The sequence below is a fragment of the Hemitrygon akajei genome, chromosome 19, assembly GCF_048418815.1.
Source record: "Hemitrygon akajei chromosome 19, sHemAka1.3, whole genome shotgun sequence".
Taxonomy (NCBI): Eukaryota; Metazoa; Chordata; class Chondrichthyes; order Myliobatiformes; family Dasyatidae; genus Hemitrygon; species Hemitrygon akajei.
In genome coordinates, this window is record NC_133142.1 from 11,685,110 (window position 1) to 11,702,777 (window position 17,668).

Sequence of the window (17,668 nt, forward strand, 5' to 3'; positions counted from 1 at the left end):
ATCTCAGTAAATAAACACACAAAAGCCTCAAGTGCATAACTTTTAGAAGATATTCATTAAAAAAAATCAAAATACTATTTTGTTTTCAAGAACAGCAGTGTTTCATTCTTGAAATGGCCATCAGGATGATATGGATTCTATGTTGAAAACTAATTTGTGGTTAGAATTGACAAAATTAGTAAGATAAGGTTTTTATTTTCTAGGAAAGTCAAGCCAGGGCAGATTTTGCAGCAAAGGAGACTGAGAGATAGGAGAGAGAGCACTTTATTGGAACTTTATCAATGAATAAATAATCTACATTATTTATTTTAGTACTGCAATTCTATAGAACTGTAAGAATAAGTTTATCAATGAATTATAAAGCAAATTTTGCATCCTGATCACATAAATGAGTACATTTTTGTTTAGAATTGACATAGAAGTAGAATAGTTTAATCTTCTGGATAATAGCATTTTTGCCATAAATTACAATTTCAATACATGCTGAAAACAACAAAAGGCTTATGCAAGAAAAAAGCTACCTGTCCTATTCTAAATTTTTAATTGGTTAGAATTTCTTTATTAATCTTTTTATTAATTATAAAAAGTACATATATATAGACAAGAGGAAAATTATCTCAAATATCTATATCAATAACAATTCATATATAAGGTAAAATAAACATTATCAAAATTGGTTAGAATTTAATTCCGGCTTAATGGTGGAAGACGGAAGGAAGCAATGAGCTTCAGATCTTTATGACTGTAAAGGTCTTTGGCTGCAAGAGGAAACATTACATTATTACTTTAATGCATCAAGAGCAAGGAGAAGGCAATACATGGGACCATATGTTTGGAACTTGGAAAGGGCAAGTGAAGCCAATGCTGGAGTAACATTAATTTTGATAGAGAAGAGATTAGAGACTAGAAAGCAGGACACAATGATCATTGAGCAAATCATCTTAAATCCAAGAGTCTCTGAAGGGCAAATTCAGATGTAGCAACACCATTGGAGACTTTCAGAAGGGCTTATTGAAAATTAGTAAAGTGGACAAAAGCAGAATTTGTTCACAACGTCTATACAGCTCAGAAATCAACACTTTTATTTCTACCTATAGTGCTTCTCCCTATAGATGCCGCCTGGCCTGCTGTGTTCCAGCAGCATTTTGTGTGTGTTCTTTTATTTCTACAATTACATTTTTTTCCACGAATCACACAATAGGTTAGCATTATGGTGAGTTAATAAACCAACTATTTGCCATGGCAGTCGTTATTTTAATTGAGTCGAAGTAACTTGCAGAGCCCGTGAACTAAGTGATCATATTAGGAAAATAAAACGAGAAATAAAGAATAATCCATCAATATTTTGAGAAATGTAAAGGCATAGATTATTATAAAACAGTCTTACACTTCAGCGCAATCACTTCCTTTCCCCTCAATTAAATTACAGTAGAAATAACTGCTGGTTACTTAATATCACAAATTTTACAAAATTTGTTTTCATACAAAGAAATGTAACTCAGCCCGTGCTCTGTGAATGAAAACCAGATTGTTTCTAAATCCCAGCCTCTCTGGGTACGTAATGGAAAAATCTCAGTCACTTTCACAGCAACTTGAACCTCTCCCGCAGACTCGTTGTTAAAAAAGTCATCGGTGTTTTCCGTACTTAACGTGAAAGGATGAACATTAGCCAAATAGATTTATCGATCTAAATACATTAAAGACATTGACCACTGGAAGTAAAGAGGGAAAGGACACAGAGATTGAATGAAAGCAGTGCTATTTATATATTTAGAACATAAAGTTTTAAAAAAATAGTTAAGTTTTCAAAGGTCAGTTTCCATGTTTGACGTTTTATAGGGCATTATAAGATAACGGATCGAGAACTGCTCCCGACAATTCAGTTTCTTCTGGTAAGTGGGTAATGATTTTGTAAGGTGGGCAGGAAGTCGAGCCTCCCTGGAATGCGGGAGCCGGGAGCCCGGGATCCCCGGAGCTCGCAGCCGCCCGTGCTGCCCGGACACCAGCTGCAGCCTCGTTAATTCCCAATAATTCAACTTTTTTCACGTTGCCTTTCCTCTCGGTCGAGGAAGCGCCTGACAACCAGCCTCACCAATCGGCGCTGCTCTGGCTTCTCACGTGCCGCGGAGTGTGCATCTCCCTACCATTATTTGCAACTGTAATTAAACCTTCCGAATCATTCTAAGTAAATGATACCTCATTCTATACCCTCTATAATCAGAGCAACTTTTATTAATGTGTTAACTCTTATGCTTGTAACTTCAGTTTTTTTGGGGGGCAAAAAAAAAGCGTATTGCATATATAAATATACATACTGCTTGTGATATGGGTGGTTAGTTGAAGCGCCATTGTGGGTGAGAGTGTTTTTAAATGGTTTTTTTTGGTGCATTTTTCAGTCAGTCAGAGCTGGGGAGCTGTGGTGACAGCAGCTCTCAGTCACACACTCAAACACCCACTCACACACAGGAAGCAGCCGGCACCGTCTTAACGCACACACCAAACAGGTAGGAGCAAGAACGTTATTCTTTCTATTGGCACCTCATATTGAACGTGTAAATCTTGTACTATAGGAACGCTGCTGCTCTTTTTTTAAAAAAAAATCTTTTCAGTCTTATTTTGTTTGTTGCCTGACCTTGAGGTGCTGATGATGTATTAGGTAGTATCTAACACTAATGTTATTTCACCGTGTACAGATTTGAGTTAGCGGGGAAGTGTATCCAGTTTGGGGGAATAGGAGAAAAAATGTTCACGGATAACAGACAGCGCTGTAGTATAATTCTAAATCTCTTTTTGTGTTATTTTGACATTGAAGTAGAAGGCTGGTTATCCGTTCTGTTTATCCGCGGTGGAGAGGAGATGCACTCAATTTCTTATTCTCTTTCTTAGCAATTTTGACTCGATTTTGGATGGGTTTTTTTTTAGAAGTTGTTTAAATACCGCCTCATCGGTGTTGGGCAACATCATGTAGATTCTATTAAAGACAACTATGCTTTCTGTCAGAAAACGTGTATAATGTAAACGTGACAACCCAATATGATGATCTAAGTTTTGATGTAATTTCAGGATCCCGATTCAGATCTTTTCAGAAACCAGTAAGGCATTGTGTTGATAATAATCAGTTATAGAACTAGTAACCAATTCTATAAACCGTGCAGTTAAAAAAAACTTTGCCTACGGTCAAATTTATATGCAGACCGTGTTTCCACATTGTCAAGCTTTTAAATAAAAATCGGCTCTGTCTTTCATAAACAAAAATATTTTTTCTTTCAAATGAAGGGGACGGGTGGACTATAGCTTCCAGAGTTTATCTGGAAGAATGCAGACAATAGGTTAACATAATCTTTCTTTAATGTGAGTTGAGGCTCCAGTGTTCATCAACATTTCATTGTATTTCTGTACACTCAGTGAAACATTCTGGGAAATGTACATATTTTTAAATAAACTGGAAATAATTAGGTCCCTGATAGGGATAAATGTGAGTTAGACAAATGACCAAACTTCTTAATATCTGTTATTTACTGACAACAAGGGATAATATTAATTACTTGTCCCAGCTGCCCCAACTCCTTTATCAAGATGCAGTTCTGCTGATCTGGTTTGCTTATTCAATTTACCTCTTGCCCTAAGTGCAAGTTTTACACTTTCTTCATGGACTTGCAATTTGGAATAAATTAATTTCTTTATAGACTCTATTTCTGTGCATTTACTCACTGTTCTCTTCAGACTTGTTAACTTTTAATTATTTAGCAGTTTTAGTAAGCCATTTGGAAAATTGCAGTGACTTGATTCTTAAATGTTTCAAAGTAATATTTGCTTTTCCTTGTTCAATCAATTGATGTAAGATAATGTAACAACTTGCATATTCTAGGAAGCAGTATATGGTCACATAATTGAGTATCTCCAACATCTATTGCCTCAATGCTATAAGATTGCACCTCCAAATACTAATGACATTGAGAAGTGTTTCCTTTGCCTTTTTATGAATTCAATATGTTAGATTGCAATGTGCCATGTATAAATTAGCAGTGGCTCTTGAGATATTTGTTTGAATATTTAATTAAATGGAAAAATATCTGAGCACATTATGAATGCATCACAATAAAGGATGAATAATTAAATTTGGTCATTGTTTGTGCTGTGCCTCTGATTTTTTTTTAAAAACAACATTTCAGGTCACTAGATCTATGATGTATTCCACCCCCCCCACCCCAAGAGTGATGTTTCGCTGAGTAAATAACGAGATTTAACACCAGAGTTCAGTGCACCATTTTCTTTTGTGAAAAATACAAATCCAGCATGTATCATGCAAATACTAGGTAATATTTCCAGTTCTAAGGGCAAAGTATTTTTGCTAAAGCATAATGGAATTTTATCATGCGTAAAGTGATTGATATTCTGCTCAACCACATGTGCCATCGAGGAAGCGGAGGACTTACCATCAGAGTTCTGATAATTTTTTAATATACGTATGAAGAAAGAATAGCTTTGCCGTTTGTGAAATTTAAAAATAGAGAATGCTGAAATACTCGACAAGTCAGTAGCATCTGTGTAGAGAGAAATGGAATTAGCATTAAGTCGATAAGCTTTCATCAGAAAGCTTTTATGAAACATTATACAGAATGTTATTGTTATGTAGATTTCCACATAAACTGCAGTGATATTAGTTTCACACTTTGCACATGATGCTTAGCTTTTGCTGGCTTGCTGTCAAGTAGTAGCAAGTTAGTTGAAGAAATTTGACATCTGGATTAGACTGGACCGATGTCAAATTTTCTCCATTTGGTACTGATGTGACCTTCGATGACTCAGACTTAAAAAAAAAAATGACACAACTAAGTTTTTCTTGGAGGTATTTTTGAATTTGGTGAATACAAGCACTTTGAACATTCAACAATTTGGATAGCTTTGCAATCTCAGGCTTTAGGCTAGTTAGTAATTTTCATTTTGTTAATGTTAGAGCACAAATGTTCCCAACTTGGGGTCCATGGACCCCTCTGTTAACGGTAAGGCTTCATGGAATAAAGAAGGTTGGGAACCCCTACTCTGGAGAATTACTGCTAAACATCATAGCAATATAAAAATTATATGTACTATGCAATAACCCCCATATTGGCTTCAATATTATTGCATTTCTTGTGAAGAAAAGGCCAAAATCCATCCCTTCTTTTGGCTTTGTCTCAGCTTTACATGATAGAATAAAATCTCCATCCTCACCCAAATAAGGTCAGGCCAGGAGTAAATCTTCTGAAATACTCCTAACCTCTGTAACTTCAACAAGACTGTAATGAAAATAAACATGATATCAAGATCCCTGACCTCAAATGATCAAAAGAATCGTTGGAAGTTTTGTGTAATTCTGCTTGAAGGGCTAGGTTTCTTCAGTGCCAAAGTTCCTTTATATGAAAGTTTGCTTCCTTAAACTGTGTGAGGATGTTTTAATTTTATACAGAAAATGAGTTTGAAGTCAAGGGACATCGCTTACCATTTGCGTTTTAGTGGAAAAATGCTAAGAATGATTACTTAAGCAAATATGTAGGAAGGAAAGATTAGTTGGCTATTTAATTATTACTATAAATGGTTCAGCATGACATTGTGGGCTGAAGAGCCTATTCCTGTGCTGTACTTTTCTATGTTCAAAACATTATTGATTTTAGTTATTTGTACTTAAATGCTTCATCACTGAAAGTTGTATTTTAATGGATATTTTAGTAATCCTGCTGCGATGTGAGTGATTTGTGTTTGGATGCACAAATAGAATTTCTCACATGTTTGTCAAAGCAACATGGCTATCCCTTGAATTAGCAATTGCTTTTGAAGAATTGTGAAGTGTCCCCATTTCCTACTCAAGCATTAAGTTGCAGACATTTATTTATTAAAAATTTAAACATTAAGTTATCCCTACAATGTAATACCATAGTAATGAACAGAATAAATGATCATAATGTGTTTTGGCTGCAAACCTTCTCCAAATACCAAAATATTTCAAACATTTAATAAGTAGCATTCAATCCTATTACTCTCTATACAAATGAAGTGGCAGATATACTGTATTACCACTCCCAATATTAATGCAAATAATTTTGTTATGCACTTGAATGCAGAAGTGACATCTGAACTTCTGCCTCTGGAATGTGCCAACCTGATCTCACTCGATTTCCATCTATAGTATGAACTCATAATGCAGCAGGAAGAATACAACTTCAGTTTTAATTCTGTTTTGGTAGGCAAAGTTGACTTGATGAAGATGTTTAAAATCTTATTAATGGTATGAGCAACCAGATGATTGATCAATACCCACTCTCCGAAAATAAAATAGCATCGAGTAGAAGGAAGCTCTGGACATAGCACGACAGCTGGAATTGCAATATACTGATCTATATTCTCTTCTATTTGTTTAATGTAATTGAGAATCATAGAGCATAGAACAGTCAAGCACAGTTCAGGTCCTTCAGCCCATCATATATGCTGACCACTTCTCACTGAAACCCATCGAATATTGAAAAGCCTAGATAGACTGGACGTGGAGAGGGTGTTTCCTATATTGGGAAAGTCTAAGACCAGAGGGCACAGCCTCAGACTACAAGGATGTCCCTTTAGAACGGAGATCAGAGGAATATCTTTAGCTAGTAGTTGGTGAATCTGTGGAATTCATTGCCACAGATGGCTGCAGAAGCCAAATCATTGGGTATATTTCAAGCACAAGCTGCTAGGTTCATGAGTAGTTGGGGGGAGAAGGCAGAAGAATAGGTTTGAGAGGAATAATAAATCAGCCATGATGGAAGGGTGGAGCAGATTCATTTGGCTGAATGGCCCAATTCTACTCCTATGTCTTATGGTCTTTTAACCTACTATTAAGATGAATTTAACCATTTGGGCAATGTAGGAGGAAGGGGTTAGATTCCTACTCATGAATATGAGGATGTGTGTATAATTAACTCCCTGGACTTGGAAAGTCCAATGTAAGCCAAGACAACAATTTAAAAAAAAATAAATCTGTGTGTCACTAGCTTGTGATTGAGATCCGAGCAGCTGTTGTGTTTTTAAAATCTAAATATATAATTGGTGCTTTCTTTTTGGAAGCAGAGCATTTGGGTTATCTTGATTGGAAAGTACCAATGTTGACAGCAATAAACATTAATGCTGATTGGGCTGCTGGTAACTTTCAATGTAAAGTTCCTTGCCTTAGACACAAATTTCCCTTAATTGCTAGATCACTTGTAGAGCCATTTAGGATGCCATGATTGGAATTGGAGTTTTTACAAAGCTCCTCAGAAGGCATGAACAATGTTTTTATTTTTTTTCTCTGAAAAGCGACACATTTTGACTTTTATGTTTCTGAAAAAAGAAAGCAAATTCATTAGAGTAAATTATCATTATTGTTAATCTCATTGTGATTTAAAAATTAGCACAAGTGATCCTTAAAGATCTGATGCATAATCTTTTGGATGGCTAACTACTAATTACTACTTGCTATTCATTACACCAGTGGCATTTAGGCAGCAATGAAAGTCCTCCATTTCTGGTGGCGTTCAAGACTTCCTTCATGTCGCTAGCTTTCTCTTGGTTTTCACTAATGTCAGTCATTCAAGTCCCAGGTGGAGACTCAGGAATACCGTCATTCGACAGTAGAAGGATTCTCCATTGCTGTTTCCACAACAATTTTGTTTTACCAGTCAGGATAGTTGGCCCTGGGCTCAATCCCCATGCTTGGAGGACTGGTGGACCATTCTTAGTCTGGCCTCTACCCTTACACCTGCTTGGCATGGGTGACTCTACCAAGAGCCAAAGCATAAAGCCCTGACTCCAGCCAGCATAGCTCTCAGGGTCATTGAGGCACGCAAGCCTCCGAACCACACCAAGGTTGTTGTTTTCTTGGAGAAATCATTACTACGTTGCACTTTTATCACTTACCTACTTCACATAATTTGGATATTGTATATAGGCTGACGTGCATTCCTTGTAACAGGACAAGAAAGCCACAATTTAATTAGCATTGGTGTCTTATGATCATTGATAACACACAAGGTGTAGTCCTAAGCAATAGACCCAGCAGTGAGAACACTACAGTAGCATGCACTTGGGTTTCATATTGAACAATGTCAATGTCAGATCTGTAAAGTTAATTTTACATGTGTGGAATCTCATTCTGCACTTGGTTAAATGTTTTGATTTAACATTCTGATTTTAACATATTGTGGCTCAGTGCAAATCTTTCAATTATTGTTAGAATTCTGAAATCCATTCTTAGCTTTTGCACATTGCAATTGAGGTCTTTTTGTTGCCTGATGGTTCAGTTGTCAAATTTGTATTGTGTTTTTTTGGTTGCAGTTTTTGGTTTGATGAGGTATTGACACCACTCCAATTCAATGATATTGGAGTCATTTAAGATAATTTAAGATAAACATTGGAACATTGAATACAGATTGTGAGTTGCAGTGCCTAATGAAGTATTTCTTTTTAATCCACTCAATGTAATGACCATGCCTTATTAGGGATAGTCAATATGGCTTTGTGAAGGGTTGGTCTTGCCTTTGAGTTTTTTTTGGAGAAGGTGACAAAACACACTTCATCAGGGTAGAGGTGTCAATGTAGCTCTGGGGACCTCTGTTCTTTGTTGTCCTTATAAATGGCTTGGATAAAGAAATGGAGGGGTGAGTTAATAAGGTTCCTGAGAACGTAAAAGTTGGAGGTGTTGTAGATCACGCAAAAGGTTGTTGAAGGCTACAACAGGATATAGAGGATGCAAAGCTGAGCTGTGAAGTAGTAGACGGAGATCAATCCAGAAGAGTGTGAAATTATGAGCACTGGCAGACTGAACTTGAAGGCAGAGTACGACAAGGTTAATGTCAGGATATCTTAGTAATGTGGAGGCACAGTGAGATCTTGGGGTCCAAGTCCCTAGAGCCCTCAAAGTTGCTACGGAAGTTAATGGTGTGGTTAAGAAGGGCTATAGTGTGTTGGTCTTCATCAGTGTGGGGCAGAGTTCAAGAGCTGAGAGGTAATATTGCAGCTCAACGAACTCTGGTGAGATCTCGTTTGGAATATTGTGTTCTGGTCTGATCACTTCATTGTAAGAAGGATGAGGAAGTTTTAGGGAGGGTGCAGAGGAAATTTACCACAATGCTAGCTGGATTAGAAAGCATGTCTTATGAGGAAAGTCTGAGTGAGCTAGGGCTTTTCTCTAGGGAGTGATGGAGGGCGAGGTGTGACTTAATAGAGTTGTATAAGATTAAGTGAGACATTGATAGTGGATAGTCAACACCTTCTTGCCAGGCAACAATCCCCAACACCAGAGGGCATCCAGTTAAGATGAGAGGAAGAAAGTTTAGGGGAGATATCAGAGTGAGGTTTTATATATGGTGGGTGTTTGGCATACATTCCTGGGGATGGCAGTAGAGACTGATATATTAGGGACATTTAGTAGACTCTTGGATGGAAACATGAATGTAGGAAAATGGAAGGTTGTGACTGATTAGGAGGGAAGGATTAGATTGATTGTGGAGTAGTTTATACAGGTTGGCACAACATCCTGGGCCAAAGGGCCCATGCTGTGCTGTACTTTTTCAATGCTCTTTGTAATGACCTTTTCTATAAAAGCGGTTTGCCATCTGGAGGAAGCCGAATGATGCTTTTCTGTATCAAATAACAAGAATTGTAAACATGAGAAAGACTGCAGATGCTGGAGGAACTCGGGTCAGGCAGCATCTACAGAAGCGTATTCGGAGGCTGAGACCCTTCTTCAGGACCAAAGAAGGAGGGGGAAGACACCAGACTAAAAAGCTGGGTGAGTGGTAGGAGGTTAGCTAGAAGGTGATAGGTGAAACCAGGTGAGTTGGAAAGATAAAGGGCTGGAGAAGAAGGAATCTGATGAGAGAGGAAAGTGGACTTTAGAAGGAGGTGATAGGTAGGAGAGAAGAGGTAAGATGTGCTATTTTAACTTGCAAATGGAAGTTGATTTCATCAATTTCTGATGGCTGATACTTTGACAAAATTAGTAGATTGACATAATCACTTGAGGCTCATGTTTAACATAGATAAGTAGTGCTACTGTGATGCTTGGGATAATTAGTGTTATGGTTCATCACACTGATGAATCAGTCATAACAATTAATGTGACAACTTTTTACACTGGATTCTGTACAATGGTATGAAGGCTTATTTACCAATAAGAAAACTTCATGTCACTCCTTTGAAATTGGGGAATCGGACAATTTCTAAAAGAATCAAGGAAATAATAGGCCAATTAAATACATAAATTCTTTCTTCACCAAGGATAGCAAATAATCTTCCAAAATACTTGGGGAACACGGGGTGCATTGAGAACAATAGAGATCTTCAAGGGCTGGTGCCTCAAGAAAGTGGTGTCCATCATCAAGGATCATCACCAGCCAGGGATGCTCTTTTCACACTGTTACCGTCAGAAAGAAGGTACAGAAGCCTCAAGGCACACACTCAGCGATTCAGGAACAGCTTCTATTCCTCTGCCATCTGATTTCCAAATGTACATTGAACCCTTGAACAACCTCACCACTTTTTATTTCTATTACTTTGCACTACTAACAACTTAATAGACTTGTATACTTAATATAACTCAGTTTTTCTCTATTTATTTATCATGTATTTCAATGTACTGCTGCATTAAAGTTAACAAATTTCACAACATATGCTGATCATATTCATTCTGATTAGTACAGAAGTATTTATTTGGAAATTTGGTGACATTAAAGAGCAAAATAAAATCTACAGGGTCTAATGTATGTACCCAGAGTACTCAGGGAAGTGGTTTACAACAATAATGAAGGCATTGCTAGGTATTTTACGAAGTTCTATAGGCCCTGGAGCTATTCCAGTAGAGTGGAGGGTTGCTAGTGTAACCATGCCATTTAACAAAGAAGATGAAGAGAAAATTTGATTAGCATGACGCTGGTAGCTGGAAATGATGGAGTCCACTTTCAAAGATGCAGTAGTATAGGATTTGGAAAGTAGCAAGTCAGCTTGGGTCTAAGAATGGACATCATGTGTGATAAATGTTTTGAGAATACACCCAGCATAGAAGATGGGGAGCTGGAAGATGTACATCTGGACTTTGAGAAGGCATTCAGTAAGAACCTGTACTCTAGGACAAGATTTTAAATGCAAATTTTCCCAACCTTCTTTATGCCATGGAGCCTTGCCATTAACCGAAAGGTCCTGGGACCCTAAGTTGGGTACCCCTGGTTTAATATAATTTCCAGTATACAAATATGAAGGAGAGCAAAATAATTGTTACACTGGATCTGATACAGCACAAAAAGACAATAAAGACCACAATAATAAAAACACAATAGTTTATGTACATTGTATGCCCATACAGTGCTGCTAGGTACAGGAGTGTCTGTACGTAAGGCAACTCTGACGGTAAGTGACAAAGTAGTGATGGTTGGGAATATGGTGGTGTTGCTCGGTCTTGGTGTTTGGGGAAAGTAACTGTTTTTGAGTCTGATGTCCTGGTATGAATGCTATGTAGCCTCCTTCCTTGATGGGAGTTGGGCAAACAGCCAATGAGCAGGGTGGATGGGATCCTCCTTGATGTTACTGGCCCTTCTCCAACATATTTCTGTATATATGTCCTTGGTGTCAGATAGGTTAGTGCTGGTGATGTATTGGGCAGTTCTGACTATCCTTGTAGAGTCGTCTTTTCTGTTGCAGTGCTGTTTCTGTACCGTGCAGTGATGCAGCATGTTAGGATGCTCTCTTCTGCACATCTGTAGAAGGGCACAACTATAGGTTTGCATAGTTTAGCTCTCTTCAGCCTCCTCAGAAAGTAGAGGCATTGTTGAGTTTTTCTGACTGTGTAGGATGTATGACCATGAGAGGTTGTGTGAAACGTGCACTCCTAGGAGTTTGAAACTGCTTGCAGTTTCCACTGTTGTACTGCTGATGTAAAGAGGGTGTAAAATCAAAATGTGGAATGGGAGGAAAGATGCTGTCTTTGTGAATGAACTGGTTTGAAGATGAGAAACTGAGTCTGAATAAATTTGTTGTTTCTGCGTGGCAGACAGTGATAAGTGAATTACTACAGGAATCAATCTCAGGACTCCCATCTTTCGCAGGGTTGTGGCCTGTGATGATTTTGCAAAGGAACTTCAGTCTGATTTGGACTTGATGAAAGTGTATTACATCTGCTATGCATTTACACACAATGCAGTAAGTATGAGTAATACACTTCGGACACAAAACAACAAAAAGAGAGAAGAGGGAGATGCAGCAAAACCTGGAGATCTTGTGCACGAAGTTGCTGTAACTAAGCAGGCAGGTGCACCAGAGTCTATTCAGAAAGTAGTAAGTCAGCATGGATTTAAGAAAGAGACATTATGTAGGATAAATTATACATGAGAAGTCAATGAGCCAGGACTCACTAGGGGATTGGAGGTGGAGAGGGTCCTTAGCATTACCATATCTGAGGGTCAGTCCTGGGACCAGGACGTTTGCACATCACAAAGAAGTCATGATGTTGCCTCTGCTGGTTGTGCAGTGAGAACATAAACAAGTATATGAACCAGCCCTTTGGCCTACAATGTTGTACTGAACCAAACACATTAGTAATTAGATAGCCAAACTAAACTAATCTCTTCTGCCTGCACGGTGTCCATATCCCTCCCATTTTACTCACAATGTAGTAGAGCGACTATATCCATGGGCACTGTACTCTGGTACATTCTAGGACATTTTGAACAGCTAAAAATATTTCATTCCGAGCTGCATCTGATATGCATTTTCAAGGTCACTGTGTTATTTCAAAACTTTTCACTGTTTAACACCCATAAATTATTAAAGTTAGAACAAAACAAATTATAAAGTTAGCCTTGGGATATGAATGGGGAAAAATCATACATCCAAAGCAATCAAATATCTAACAGTCTCTTGTGGAGAACTACAGCTCAGCTTAGTTGTCAGAGTCTGTGTACCATTTTCTTGTGATTATAAACACAAGAGGTTGTGCAGACGCTGGAAATCCAGAGTAACACAGAAAATGCAGGGGGAACTTAAGCAGGTCAGTTAGCATCTGTGGAGGTGAATAAACAGTCGATGATTCGGGCCACATCCTTCAACAGGACTGGAAAGGAAGTGAGGGGGAAAGAAGCCAGAATATGAAGATGGGGTGGAGGGGTAGGAGTAAAAGCTGAAAGGAGATACACAAAGTGTGAGGGGGAGGGGGTTTGAAGTGACAAGCAGGAATGTGATGGATGGACAACTTAAAAGGTTGAAGAAGGAAGAATCTGAAAAGACTGGGCCATGGGAGAAAAGGGGAGGAGGAGGGGCACCAGAGAGAGGTGATGGGCAGGTGAAAAGAAGAGAAAGGGAGCCAAAATAGGGCATGGAAAAGGGGAAAAATTACCAGAAGTTGGAAAAGTCAGAGTTCATGCTGCCAGGTTGGAGGTTACCCAAACATACCATCCTAGCTTCTCTTTTGCGGCCACAGAATCTGCTATCCATCCCACTAAACACTATCACTGCCTTATGGGCTGAGCCTGAAAGATTGCCTCAGAGTTACTGGTCTAGCCACTGCAGCTGTGCCTGATAAGTCATTTCATCTCTTTCCCCCCCACCCACCCCCAAGCAGTATCCAAGAGGTATACTTGTTGCTTAGGGGAATGACCACAGAGTATCTGTGCACCGACTCCCCTTGCTTCTCCTGGTGGTCACCCATCTACCATCTGAAGCTTGCGCTCTGGGTGTGACAGCTTCAGTAACAGACTCATCTATGAAGTTTTCTGCCTTCTGATGGCTCTGAGTGCATCCAGCTCCGGGAGCTCCAGATCTGTGACCTTGTCAGTCAGGAGCTGAAGTTGGGTGCACCTCCTGCAGATGTAGTCACTGGGGAGACTGTAAGGTACATTGAAATCCCACATCTCACAGGAAGAGAATTCTGCTCCCTGAATTATCACCCTGCTTACACTTGTTATGCTTCTAACTGCTCAAACTTAATTTCTAGCCTCTACCTGTTCTCGCTGAAACCTCCTGAGCCGAAGCAATAGACAGTAGGTGCAGGAGTAGGCCATTTGGCCCTTCTAGCCAGCACCTCCATTCACTGTGATCATGGCTGATCATACACAATCAGTACCCCGTTCCTGCCCTCTCCCCATATCCCTTGACCCCGCTATCTATAAGAGCTCTATCTAACTCTCTCTTGAAAGCATCCAGAGACTTGGCCTCCACTGCCTTCTGGGGCAGAGCATTCCACATATCCACCACTTTCTGGGTGAAAAAGTTTTTCTGCATCACTGTTCTAAATGGCCTACCCCTTATTCTTAATCCGTGGCCTCTAGTTCTGAACTCACCCATCAGCGAGAACATGCTTCCTGCCTCCAGCGTGTCTAATCCCTTAATAATCTTATATGTTTCAATCAGATCCCCTCTCATCCTTCTAAATTCCAGTGTATACAAGCCCAGTCGCTCCAGTCTTTCAACATATGACAGTCCCGCCATTCTGGAAATTAACTTTGTGAACCTATGCTGCACTCCCTCAATAGCAAGAATGTCCTTCCTCAAATTTGGAGATCAAAAATTGCACACAATACTCCAGGTGGGGTCTCACCAGGGCCCTGTGCAGCTGCAGAAGGACCTCTTTACTCCTATTCTCAATTCCTCTTGTTATAAAGGCTAGCATGCCATTAGCTTTCTTCACTGCCTGCTGTACCTGCATGCTTGCTTTCATTGACTGATGTACAAGAACACCTAGATCTCGTTGTACTTTTCCTAATTTGACTCCATTTAGATAGTAATCTGCCTTCCTGTTCTTGCCACCAAAGTGGATAACCTCTCATTTATCCACATTAAACTGTATCTGCCATACATTCACCCACTCACCCAACCTGTCCAAGTCACCCTGCATTCTCATAACATCCTCTTGACATTTCACACTGCCACCCAGCTTTGTGTCATTGGCAAATTTGCTAATGTTACTTTTAATCCCTTCATCTAAATCATTAATGTATATTGTAAACAGCTGCGGTCCCAGCACCGAACCTTGCGGTACCCCACTGGTCACAGCCTGCCATTCTGAGAGGGACCCGTTAATCACTACTTTGTTTCCTGTCAGCCAGCCAATTTTCAATCCGTGTCAGTACTCTGCCCCCAATACCATGTGCCCTAATTTTGCCCACTAATCTTCTATGTGGGACTTTATCAAAGGCTTTCTGGAAGTCCAGGTACACTACATCCACTGGCTCTCCCTTGTCCATTTTCATAGTTACATCCTCAAAAAAACTCCAGAAGATTAGTCAAGCATGATTTTCCCTTCATAAACCCATGCTGACTCAGACTGATCCTTCTACTGCTATCCAAATGTGTCGTAATTTCCTCATAATTGACTCCAGCATCTTTCCCACCACTGACGTCAGGCTAACCGGTCTATAATTCCCTGTTTTCTCTCTTCCTCCTTTCTTGAAAAGTGGGACAACATTAGCCACCCTCCAATCCGCAGGAACTGTTCCTGAATCTATAGTACATTGGAAAATGATTACCAATGCGTCCACGATTTCTAGAGTCACCTCCTTAAGCACCCTGGGATGCAGTCCATCAGGTCCCGGGGACTTAACAGCCTTCAGACCCAACAATCTATCCAACACTCTTTCTTGCCTAATATAAATTTCCTTCAGTTCATCCATTGCTCTAGTTCCTTTGGCCACTATTACATCTAGCCTATCTACTCTTAACACCATCCATTCTAACACTGGCTGCTTGGCTTAAACCTCGCTTCTTTTTATTGACCCTTGCTATTAACCCTAGTTACTGTAGTGGCAGTTACATAATAACTAAATGAGTGTTCACTCTGTGTAATTGCTGTTTCGCCTGCATTTTGGAAAAGCCATTACCCATGTTCATTTGAAATTGTGTAGGAATAGCAGATTGTGATATTGGTGCAGATTTAGCACCAGCGCTGTCAATAAGGAGCCGACGGATACAGCATGTAACATTAACACCATCCTCCTAATTCCATCAACTTAGCCGAGCACATAGTCTGCACCATGAGTGCCTTGCAGCAGCCAATGTAAAAGAACAATTCACTACTTGTATACTGGTCACTGATTGATTTCTGCTAAATATTTATTTAGATTTGAAGTGTATTTTGGTTCTTGCTTTGTGTGAAGTTTTTAAAGTTTACATATGCAAAAAAAAATAGGAATGAGGGTGTAAGTAGGTCATGTGATCCTCCAAGTCACCTTTATTATCCATCAAGATTTTTCTCTGTAATTTCTTGATTCTTTTAATGCCTGGAAATCTGTTGTTGTTGGTTTTGAATGAACATCGGAACTGATCATCCATTGCAGAGAATTCCAGAGATCTACAGTATTCTTTCCTGAGTGAAGTAACCTATCCACATTGGAGTTTAAAATGACCTTTCTCATTATGGAACTGTACTCCCTGGTCTTGTACTCCTTTGTCAGGGGAAACACTCTCCTTGTGCACCTGAAGAATCCCAGACTTCTCATTCACTTCTCATAGTGCAAACCACACCCCTTCCCCCCCCCCCACAAGTTTAAGAAACTTTAAGCAAATCTTTTACTGTACTCGCTCTAGCAAGTATGTTATTTCTCTGTAAGGAAACCACAAGTGTATGCAATACTCAAAGTGCACTTTTATCACGACCATGTACAACCACATTTAGACTTCCTTCTGTGTTCCAGTTACCTCATGATGATGACTTGTATTTTATTCACCCACTTAATTGCTTACTGCTTCTGTATGCTGGCCTTCGATGATCTGTGAATATTCACACTGAGGTACATTGAACATTTTATCATTTAACAAATTCAGAAGTTATGTGTACCAGAGTGAATTATGTTGGATTTTGCCACGCGTCTACCATACTCTCATCCATGAACTGAATTTATCCATGTCCTCTTGAAGAAATAGTTAAATATCTAAGAAACAGATCTTCTGCCTGATTCATCGATGCTGATGATCCCTCCAGGAGCAAGTTCTGTTTTGCCTGCTTTTGGTCCCTACTCCTCTAAATCTTTCCTACTCATGGATCTGTTAAAATATCTTTTAAATAATAATTCAGTGGGCCACCCTTTGCAATTGTTACTATCTCCAATAGGATAATCCTTCTCTCCTCTAAGGACTTTGAAAGAACTGTTCACAACTCCCTGGTCTGCTCTTACATCCACACCGACCACTCTCCCAATAAACTGCAAGCGAAGCAACTTCTATCCTTTCTTTCCCACAATCAAGGGCCCAATTTGTGTTTAGAAGTGAAGCAGCAATTTACTACTTCTTCAAATCCAATATGCTCCATTCACTCTTCACTCACTTTGGAGAAACAAAGTTTGTAATTGTTGAATGCTCTGTGGAGCACCCACATTTTGATTGCCTCAGTAACCAAGAGCCTTTTGTTGCCGCTACTTGTGCATCTCACCCCAATTTAAACCGTGCTATTTTCTCCTGAATTGTTAGAATGAGGCTCAGTGAAAGCTGAGGAACACCAGTCTTTCTTCCACCCAGAAATTTTGAAGTCTTCTTGATCCGACATCAAACTCCAACATTTGGCAACTGTCAACCCCCTCCACCACATCTGCAAGAGAATAGAGAACTTCCCACCCCACGCCAATCCTAATGGTTTATGTTGCTGGGTGACATTTTTTTTCTTGCGTTCTGTCTTTTCTTTCAGCCCTAATACATT

General features: G+C 39.3%; 1 protein-coding gene across 14 annotated transcripts in view; it reads left to right on the forward strand.

The window, feature by feature from the left end:
- Positions 1-1,699: 1,699 nt before the first annotated feature.
- atp2b2 (ATPase plasma membrane Ca2+ transporting 2) overlaps positions 1,700-17,668 on the forward strand; it is an 889,877-nt gene continuing 873,908 nt past the window's right edge. For 4 of the 14 annotated variants that reach the window (XM_073072078.1, XM_073072081.1, XM_073072080.1 and 1 more), the window contains exons 1-2: positions 1,703-1,892; positions 2,397-2,504. The gene's annotated coding sequence lies outside the window, so the exon portion shown is untranslated. Of the gene's footprint in view, positions 1,893-2,396; positions 2,505-17,668 lie in introns of all 14 variants that reach the window. The other 10 variants (XM_073072083.1, XM_073072084.1, XM_073072085.1 and 7 more) reach the window with 4 other exon arrangements.